The sequence below is a fragment of the Pan troglodytes genome, chromosome X, assembly GCF_028858775.2.
Source record: "Pan troglodytes isolate AG18354 chromosome X, NHGRI_mPanTro3-v2.0_pri, whole genome shotgun sequence".
NCBI classification, from domain to species: domain Eukaryota; kingdom Metazoa; phylum Chordata; class Mammalia; order Primates; family Hominidae; genus Pan; species Pan troglodytes.
Genome location: NC_072421.2, coordinates 138578053 through 138589577, shown reverse-complemented (window position 1 = coordinate 138589577; position 11525 = coordinate 138578053).

The following is an 11525-nucleotide window of genomic DNA, read 5'->3' as shown; positions in this document are numbered from 1 at the left end:
ATTTACATTTATTATAGTTAGTGTCATATTGGGACTTATATATCTGTCATCATAGTCTATGTTTTCTATTTCTCCTTCTATTTTTGCTTATTTTTTTCCTTCTTTCCCATCTTTCACCTGGTTTGGAATTTGGATTTTGCTCCTATTGTTATCCTCCCTTCAACTTTCCTGCGATAATATTTTTAGTTCCAGATTGTGATTAGATTTCTTTTGTAGTATATCTTTTCTCTTTCATGTATACTACACATTCACAGTCACAATGGCATATTGCATTTCGATTTACTTATATATATTTCAGTATTTATTGTCACCTCTGTTTCTTTCCTTTCATCATTGTTTCCTCTCTTAAGGCTTTGGCAGAGTTTATTAGATGTTTGATCGGTGTCCATTAGTCTTTTCTTGAAAGTATTACTCAAAGAGATCTATGGGCACTATGTATATCTTGCCTGGATTTGGGGGTCACACTTTGTTTTTTTCACAGTGGTTTGCCCCTTAGCCTACAACTTCTAGTTTTTGGTATTACAGATGACAAGTCCAGTATTAATTTACTCTTTTAAAAAGTTACTTCCCTCTCCAGATGCTATACTCATTTTCTATTTTTTTTAAGATCAGGATATACCTAGCTGTATATTCCTTAATGAGTCCCTTCTGGAAACCCCCATGTTATTTTCAGTAGGTACACTCTGTTCAATTATTTCCTTAATGATTACTTCTTCATCTGTTGATTTTTCTCTTTCTGGAACCCCTATTAATTTCAGGGTCTATGCTCAAAGTTCCTCAGCTTTTCTAGCCAGATTTACATATCTTATTTTAGTTTTATTTTATTTTTAATGGACATATAATTGTACATATTTGTGAAGTACAATGTAATGTTTCAATACATGTATACATTGTTTAGAAATCAAATCGGGGGCCGAGCCCGGTGGCTCACTCCTGTAATCCCAGCATTTTGGGAGGCCAAGGCAGGCAGATCAGGAGGTCAAGAGATTGAGACCATCCTGGCCAACATGGTGAAACCCCGTCTCTACTGAAAATACAAAAATCAGCTGGGCGTGGTGGCACGCGCCTGTAGTCCCAGTTAGTCGGGAGGCTGAGGCAGGAGAATCACTTGAACCCGGGACACAGAGGTTACAGTCAGCCAAGATTGCACCACTGCACTCCAGCCTGGCGACAGAGCGAGAGACTGTCTCAAAAAAAAAAAAAAAAAGAAAAGACAAAAGGAAATAAAAGAAGTAAAATCAGGGCAATTAACATATCCGTAATCTTAACCATTTTTTTTGTGATAAGAATATTCAAAATCCTCTTTTCTAGCTATTTTGAAATATACAACACGTTATTGCTAACTATATTCACCATGGTGCACTATAAAGTACCAGAACGTTTTTCTCCTGGCTAACTGTGACATACTCATTGACCAACCTCACCCTATCTCTCCTCCCCAGTACCCTCCTCAGCAACTGGTAACTGCTCTCTACTTTTATGAGATCAGCGTTTTTAAGATTCCACATATAAGTGAGGTTATGCAGTATTTGTCCATCTGTGTCTGGCTTATTTCACTTAAAATAATGTCCTCTAGGTTCATCCGTGTTGTTGCAAAAGACAGGTTTTTGTTATTTGTTATGGTTGAATAGTATTCCATTGTGTACATGCACCACATTTTCTTTATGCATTCATTCACTGATGAACACTTAGGTTGATTCTATATCTTGGCTACTGTAAATGGTACTGCAATAAACATGAGAATGCAGATATGTCTTGGACATAATGATTCTATCTCCTTTGGATATATACCCAGTACTGGGATTGCTGGATCATACAGTAGTTCCATTTGTAACATTTTGGAGAACCTTTATACTATTGGCCATAATGGCTGTACTAATTTACACGCTCATCAGCAGCATATAAAAGGTTGCCTTTCACCACATAGACACCAACATTTGTGGGGTTTTTTAAAAGGTCTTTTTCATAATAGCCATTCTAAAAGGTGCGAGATGATCTTATTGTGATTTTGATTTGCATTTCCCTAATAATTAGTGTAACGTTCAGCATTTTTTCATATACCTGTTGGTCATTTGTATGTTTTCTTGTGAGAAATGTCTATTCAGATATTTTGCCCATTTTTAAATCAAAGTATTTATTTTTTTGTTATTGAATTCTTTGAATTCCTTATAAATTCCAGATATACATCATATCCCTTATCAGAACATTGTTTGCAAGTATTTCTCCCATTCTGTAGGTTGTAGCTTTGCTCTGTTGATTGTTTCTTTTCCTGTGCAGAAGCTTTTGAGTTTGACTTAATCCCATTTGTCTATTTTTGCTGTTGTTGCCTGTGCTTTTGAGTTCTTATCCAAAAAATCCTTGCCTAGACCAATGTCCTGAAGCATTTTCACTGTTTTCTTATAGTAGTTTCATAGTTTCAGGTCTTGCATTTAAGCCTTTAATCCATTTTGAGTTGATTTTTGTATATGGTGAGATGTAGGGACCTAGTCTTATTTTTTTGCATGTGGAGATGAAGTTTTCCCATCATCATTTATCTTTTGAGATTTTTCTTCTACTTGATCTTCCAAGGATGTAATTTGTGTTTGGGAAGTATTATCCCGTCTCATTCCATCATTTAAATGTTTTAATTCACAACTGATATTTTTATTTTTCACAATCTTTTAATGCCATAATTGAATTTCTTTGTTTTTTTTTTGTGGGGGGGACAGAGTCTTGCTCTCTTGCCCAGGCTGGAGTGCAGTGGTGTGATCTCGGCTCACTGCAACCTCTGCCTCCCGGGTTCAAGCAATTCTCCTGCCTCAGCCTCCCGAGTAGGTGGGATTACAGGCACACGCTACCATGCCGGGCTAATTTTTGCATTTCGTTAGTAGAGACGAAGTTTCACCATCTTGGCCAGGCTAGTCTCGAACTCCTGACCTTGTGATCCGCCCACCTCGGCCTCCCAACGTGTTGGGATTACAGGCATGAGCCACTGTGCCTGGCTGAATTTCTTTAAGTGTTTTTTTATTAACGTATTTTTATTGTCATCCATCTCTGCCAGCAGCTTCATTTCACTAGTAACTTGCTCTCTTGCTTTTTCATTCTTTACTTGACAATGGGTCGTCTTAAGGGAATTTTTACTTTCCTTTGCTTAGTCATGGATATACTTATTATCAGAGCTCAGATCAAGCTATACGGTACCTTAAGCACTGGTAATGGTGATTGTGTCGTGTGGCATGGTAGTCTTTATCCCTGTGCAGGTCACTAGTCCTCTGTGGCGATACTCGTATAATGTATTTCTGCCCTCTGGTCTCAGTTGCAAAAATTTCCACTCTGTCCCATTAGGCATATAGAAGGCTCAAAGCACCTTATAAACTTCCGTAGCACAGTGGGAGCTAGGGACACCACTTCCCATCCTGCAGGAGGACTCACAGATATTTTCTGGCTAAACTCTTTCTAGCAGCTTCTCACCCCTGACTGGCAGATCATGAAGCTCTAGTCTCAGCAGATAGGTACACAGTCATCCTCTAATTTTGTGAGGACCCCAGCACACAAGGGGCTTAGTTTTTATAGTCTTGGAGTTTCATAGATCTTTCTGCCTCAGCGGCAATCTCGTAAATAGAGCAGACTTGTAGTTGGATTAGAATTGGGAGGTGAGGGTTGCACAGATAAATGTTAAAGGCGGCATCTTCCCACAGCCTTTTTCCTGATTCCATCAACAATTCCTCACAAAACCCCTCCAATTTGTAAATGCCTCCAGGTCATAGTAGTAAGTATTTGTAGAATTTGTGATTGACAGTTTTCCGCCCCCAAACAACTGCAGACACTCATATTTGGAAACTTGAAGATAACTCTATTTGAAAGTAAACTTCTGGGGCCAGGCGTGGTGGCTCATGCCTGTAATCCCAGCACTTTGGGCAGCCGAGGCGGACGGATCACCTGAGGTCAGGAGTTCGAGACCAGCCTTGCCAACATGGTGAAACAACATAGTAGAAATTTTAATCTCTACTAAAAATACAAAAATTAGTTGGGCATGGTGGCGGGTGCCTGTAATCCCAGCTACTCGGGAGGCTGAGGCAGGAATCGCTTGAACCCGGGAAGCGGAGGTTGTGGTGAGCCGAGATTGTGCCACTGCACTGCAGCCTGGGATGCAGATCGAGACTCCATCTAAAAATAAATAAATTAAATAAACTTCTGAGAAAATAAATTTCCTGACATTTCCTTAAAACCCATATGATTTCAGTTATCATAAACTAAATTACATATAAATTTTAATTGTTTATCTTCTTAATAATTAGAGCAGGAAAGTTTTAAATTGCAGGCAAAATAGAGGTAAAGTAATATTTTTTTACCCCCAGAGACCTGGAAATGAAATAAAATATTTTACAACTCTTCAGGAAAAGAAAAGTGATACTTTGTCAAGTGTCAATGCAGGAAGCAACATAAATGAAAACAAAAAATAATGAAATATCCAGTGTTCATACCAGTATTAGTCTGTTCTCATCTTTTTAATAAAGACAGACCTGAGACTTGGTAATTTATAAAGGAAAGAGGTTGAATGGACTCACAGCTCCACATGGCTGGGGAGGCCTCATAATCATGGTGGAAGATGAAGGAAGAGCAAAGGGACATCTTCCATGCTGGCAGGCAAAGAGCATATGAGAATCAAGCAAAAGGGAAGACCCCTTATGAAACCGTCAGATCTCTATGAGAACAGTATGGGGGAAACAGCCCCCGTGATTCAATTATCTCCCACTGGCTCCCTCCCACAACACGTAGAAATTATGGAAGCTGGCTGGGTGCGGTGGCTCACCCCAGCACTTTGGGAGGCCAAGGCGGGCGGATCACCTGAGGTCAGGAGTTCGAGACCAGCCTGGCCAACGTGGCAAAATTCCGTCTCTACTAAAAATACAAAAGTTAGCCAGGTGTGGTGGCACATGCCTGTAATCCCAGCTACTCAGTAGGCTGAGGCAGGAGAATCGCTTGAACCTGGGAGACGGATGTTGCAGTGAGCTGAGATTGTGCCACTGCACTCCAACCTGGGTGACGGAGCGAGACTCCATCTCAAAGAAAAAAAAGAAAAAAAAAGTATGGGAGCTACAATTCAAGCTGAGATTTGGGTGGAGACACAGCCAAACCATAAAAATAGCTCATTTTCCCCAAAGCATGTATTCTTTAGAGTGATAGAAAAATGGACCCCTAAGAGGACGGTGTTTAACCATTTTGCAGAAAGTACCTTCTGGTAGCTACTATAATGTTAGGCCGCTTTTTCCTGGGATCCAAAATTTACTGTAGCATTTCATTGACTTACAGCTAGTGTGACCATAGATTTTGGATTTTCTAGAAAGTTTTAATTTGGAGGATTCTGTAATATTGTCCAGCCATATTTTGTAGCACTAGGTTCAGAAATATGACCTGTATGTTGCCTTTGAATTTTGTGGCAGAGTTTCTTGAAGGTTATAGAGGATGAACATCTATTAACTAGGTGATGAATAGGTAATGGATTTCGAACCTCTAGCCTGTTTAGCAATTCCTTCCATGTAAAATGATCTTCCTTTTATGAAAATCTAGTCTTGACAGTGATATAGAAAAAAACCCGTAATTTAAATGGACAGATAATTCCCTAATGTGTTACCAGAGAGGTGGCTCCATTCCTGTTGTTCTCTGTTCTGACTTACCACTGAGAAAATAATGTTTAATCTCAATTCTAAAGACTTGCAATAAGTGAAGACCACAAATCACTAAAAACTTCCGGGGTTTAATATAACATTTTACTTTAATGTTCTTTTTGCTTCTTTTCATTTAAGCTTTCCAGTGACCTAGCATGTTCAGGCATGACATAGAATAACTAAAGAAAGAAGTACACTTAATTGAAGTTCATAAGAATCTATCTGAAAAGGAATTTTCCACCTGTTGTAATTTACTGTGTTAAATATAATATGTTTTATAAATATAACATGTTTTGGTTGCATTTTAATTGCTTGTTCAGAAATACATCAGGGACTAACGTAATAGATGATATGAAGCTGTGTCGTCTACTACAGTAGCAACTGGTCACAAACGATTGCACATTTGTCATGTGGCCAGTTGAAATAGGACTGTGCTGCAAATGTAAAATGCATGCTGGATTTTGAAGACTTAGTACAAAGAAGATAATGGATAATATGACGTTAATACATTTTATATCAAATACATAGGAAATGACAATATGTTAGATATATTGGGTTAAATCAAACATGAATTAAAATAATTTCAACTATTTTATGTTTTTATTATGGCTATTAGGAAACTCTAAATGAAATAACTAGCTTATGTTATATTTCTATTAATCAGCACTTGGATAGAGAAAATAGATTTTTAAATGACTTAAAGGACCAGTTGATAAGAAGCTTTTTGCTGTTATTATCTCTGTTAGAGAGGATTTCAAGAAAGACTTGGGCTACTCCAGAAAAGCTAGTCAGCTGCTGGTCCTCCATCAGAAAAATGCCAGTGTCAGTGTGCTGTAGACAGGCCCCAGGTCACATTTTACTATTTGTGACTTATTGTGTTTGACTCATATTTAGTGCTCCATAAATGTTTATTGAATTAGTAATGACTTACCGTTGTAATTCATTGGCTTGAGATTCAGAAATAAGGAGTTTTATTTCCAACTCCGCCCCAACTAGCTCTGCGATCTTGCACAAAACACATCCTCTTTCCTTATGTCATTGTTTTTTTTTGGGGTGGGGCGGGACAGAATCTTGCTCTCTCGCCCAGGCTAGAGTGCAATGGTGTGGTCTCAGCTCACCGCAACCTCCGCCTCCCAGGTTCAAGCAATTCTCCCTGCCTCAGCCTCCCCAGTAGGTGAGATTACAGGCGGCCACCACCACACCTGGCTAATTTTTGTATTTTTAGTAGAGATGGGGTTTTGCCATGTTGGTCAGGCTGATCTCGAACTCCTGACCTCAGGTGATCTGCCTGCCTCGGCCTCCCAAAGTGCTGGGATTACAGGCGTGGGCCACCGCACTGCGCTCGGCCTCCTTATCTCATTTTTTTTCCATCATAAAATGAGAAGGTTTAATGTGATGACTGAATAATTTTCAACTCAGACATACTGTGGTACTGTTATGCGACTCTGTGTTGCTGGTCTACTAGGCAGTTAGAATGTCCATTTCTAAAGTGGCAAATAAGCTTCTGCTTTAGTCAGGATTTTATTTTGCATGTGTCTACCCTCTGATACTGATTATTCTTTTTCTTGAATATGCTAACATAGGTTTCTGGAACCTGCAAAGAGCCACTCTTCTGTCATCCTTATCTAATAAATAAAATATTCTCATCTCTCAGTTTTCTCTCTCCCCTGTCTACAAAATTAAACTCTTTGATTATCACCCTTCTTGGAATTTTAACTTTGATTTTGCATTAGAATATACCCAGCTTCTCACATGAAGAGTCTCGGTTCAGATGAGAAGATGAGGGCTTTGAGGCATAGTGATGGCTTACTGTGATGCCTTACCTTATTTTAACCTGATTGTCTCTCTTAGCTGAGAGAGCTGGACAGACTCCATTTTTGTTTCTTCTCTCGCAGTCCCCCTTATCCCCCTCCCTCAAGGACATAACTAGTGCAAGCTGACTCCAAGCACGTCCAGGAATGCAGTTACTGATAAGATATAGAGGCAAACTGAACCAGCAGCTCCTGGGGATGCGCTCGGTGGGTGGTACCCAAAGCCCCTGCATTATCTCTATGTGATAGTTTAAGCCCCTGCACCTGGAACTGTTTATTTTTCTGGAACTGTTTCTGTAACCATTAATCTTTTTAACTTTTTGCCTGTTCTGCTTCTGTAAAAATCGCTTCGGCTACACTCCCCCTCCCCTATTTAGACCAAGGTATAAAAAGAAATCTAGCTCCTTCTTCGGGGCCGAGAGAATTTTGAGCTCTAGCCGTGTCTCAGTCGCCGGCAATAAAGGACTCGTGAATTAATCTCGTAGTGTGGCATTTCTCTATAACTCGCTCGGTTACAATATTACCAGATGACACGGAGAACCTGTCATAACTTGGGGCCTTAGTTTATTACTCCATGGAATCCATATAATAATACTCTATGTGTTTCTGCTGACCTATGTGAGAGAAAGTTCTCATCTGGCACCCATGCTTTCAAATGGGAGATAAAGAGGAACTAGGCTGGGTAGAAGGTACCAAGAAAGAAAGGAGTCTTTTAAGGAGATCATTCAACACCTTTATTTTTCCTCTTCATTCGTGTTTCAAGCCCCATTATGTTTATTCGCCTATGCATGTTCCCCAAAGCCACGTTCTCTCATCTATTTCCCGTAACGATGGAGAGGACTGGAAACGCTGTCGAGTACTTTGAGCTCCTCAAGGAGTACAAATTGCTTGTTTCTGTACATTAACGAATTCTTTGACTTTTTCACACTTAGTTCCTTTCACTAAGAAGCTAATAGGCCGGGCTCGGTGGCTCAAGCCTGTAATCCCAGAACTTTGGGAGGCCAAGGTGGGTGGATCACGAGGTCAGGAGTTTGAGACCAGCCTGGCCAACATGGTGAAACCCCGTCTCTACTAAAAATACAAAAATTAGCTGGGCGTGGTGTGGTGGTGGGCGCCTGTAATCCCAGCTACTCGGGAGGCTGAGGCAGGAGAATGACTTGAATCCGGGAGGCAGAGGTCATGGTGAGCCAAGATCGTGTCTTTATACTCCAGCCTGGGCAACAAGAGCAAAACTGGAAAGAAGCTAATAGTTCAGGAGTAGATGCCACATACAGATACAAATAACAGCTTCGAAACAAAGAACATATAAGAAGTGCCAGTAGAATTCAGAGAAGACAGGCTAGAGGCATGAAGGAAAGCTTCAGGAAATACTTGAACATGGGAAGAAAGAGAAGCGAGTAAAGCATTAAAGGCAGAAGGAAGAATGTAAGAAAGGGAATAAGGCAAAAGTAGGAGCCAAGTTAGTGGAACAGCTGCTACTCCCATTTGAATTGATACTCAGTCAGGATTAGTAAAATGAACTTTGTAAAATTACTTTAGAGTTTCAAGGGAACTCTAATGGGAAATCCTGCAGATGTGAAAGATCCACAGTGTGATGGCAAGAGCTGTCGACAGGGAGAGGTGGAGCAAGATTGCAGAATAGAAGGCTCCACCATTCGTCCCCTGCACAAGGACATCAGGTTAACCACTACTACACAGATAAAAACACCTTTATAAGAACCAAAAATTAGATGGGCACTCATAGTACCTGGCTTAACTTCATATGGCTGAAAGAGGCAATGAAGAGATAGAAAAAAATGTCCAGAATCGCCTACGTGACCCCTCTTCCACCCTGGGTAGCAGCTGCGTGGTACAGAGAGACTTTCTGGGAGCGGAGAAGGAGAACACAGCAACTGTGAGGCATTGAACTAAGTTTCATCCTGTTAAATCAGGAAGGAAAACTAGACCAAACTCAGATGACACAGAAGGAGCATTTAAACTAGCTCTAGCCAGAGGGGAATCGCCAATCCCAGCTATCTGAACTCGAGTGCTCGGAAGCCTCACCACTGAAAGGCAAACTGCTGTTGGTCCCTAAGTAAACATGAAAGGCAGTCTAATCCATAAGATCTGCAACTCATAGCCAAGTCCTAGTCTTGAATTAGGCCCAGAGACTGTGGACTAGAGAGGCACACAGCATACCAAGACATCAGCTGGGGCAGGCAAGGGGGTGTTGGCATCGCCACTCCCCTGACCCCAGGCTGCACAGCTCACAACTTCGAAAGAGACCGCTTCCTTCCACTTGAAGAGAAGATAAGGAAGAGTGAGTAGGACTTTGGCTTGCATCTGGGATACCAGCTCAGCCACAGCAAGATAGGGCAATGGTTGGAATCAAGAGGCCCCTGTTCCAGGCTCTAGCCCCAGATGACATTTCTAAGCACACTTGGACCGGAAGGGAACAAGCTACCTTGAAAGAAAGGACCCGGTCCTGACAGCATTCATTATTTGCTAATTGAAGAGCCCTTGGGCCCTGAATAATGAACAGTGATACCCAGGTACTATGTTTAGGGCCTTGGTGAGCCTCTGAGACTTGCTGGCTTTAGGTAAGACTCAGCATATTACTAGTTGTGGTGGCTATGGGACAAAACTCCTTCTGCTTGAGAAGTGCAGAGGGAAAGGCAGAGGGGACCTTGTCTTGCACTTTAGGTACCAGCACCATTATAGGGGGTTAGAGAGCCAAGTGGGCTCCTAGGGTCCCCAATTCCAGGACTTGAATCTTTGAATTTTTTTTTTTTTTTTTTTTTTTTGAGGTAGAGTCTCACTCTATCACCCAGGCTGGAGTGTAGTGATACGATCTCAGCTTACTGCGACCTCTGCCCCGGGCTCAAGCGATCCTCCAACTTCAGCCTCCCAAGTAGCTGGGACCACAGATGCGCACCACCTCACCCAGCTAAGTTTTTGTATTTTTGGTAGAGACGGGGTTTCACCATGTTGCCCAGGCTGGTCTTGAACTCGTGAGCTCAAGCAATCCACCTGCCTCAGCCTTCCAAAGTGCTGGGATTATAGGCATGAGCCACTGTGCCTGGCCTGGGACTTGACTCTTGAATGGCATTTCCAGACCTGTCCTGGGCAACATGGATACAGTAAAAAAAGTAAAGAAACAACCCACAGACTGGGATAAATTATTTTCAAAGTACCCGTCTGACAAGGGATTAATATCCAGAATATGTAAGATGCTCAAATAACTCTATAGGGGAAAAAATGTAATAATTTGATCGAAGAATGGGCAAAATATTTGAATAGACATTTCTCATAAGACATACTATGGCAAATAGGCATTTGAAAAGGTGCTGAACATCATTGATCATCAGAGAAATGCAAATCAAATCTACAGTGAGATTTCTCACCCCAGTTAAAATGACTTACATCAAAAGGACAGGCAATAACAAATGCTGGCGAGGATATGGAGAAAAGGGAACCCTTCCACACTATTGGTGGGAATATAAATTAGCACAATCACTATGGAGAACAGTTTGGAGGTTTCTCAGAAAACTAAAATGAGGTACCATATGATCCAGCAATCCCACTGCTGGGTATACACACCCAAAAAAAGGGAGATCAGTATATTGAAGAGATATCTGCACTACTATGTTTGTTGCAACACTATTTACAATAGCTAAGATTTGGAAGCAACCTGTGTCCATCAACAGATGAATGGAGAAAGAAAATGTGGTACATAGACACAGGGGAGTACTATTCAGCCATAAAAAAGAATGAGATCCAGTCATTTGGAACAACATTGATGGAACTGGAGATCATTATGTTCAGCAAAATAAGCTAGGCACAGAAAGACAGACATTGCATGTTCTCACTGATTTGTGGGATCTAAAAGTCAAATGAATTAAAATCATGGGCATAGAGAGTAGAAAGGTGGTTAACAGAGGCTGGAAAGGGTAGTGGGGGATGATGGTGGAGGCTGGGATTGTTAATGGGTACACAAAATAGAAAAAGTAAATAAAAACTATTTGATAGCATGATAGGATGACTATAGTCAATTATAATTTAATTGCACATTTTGAAATAAGGAGTG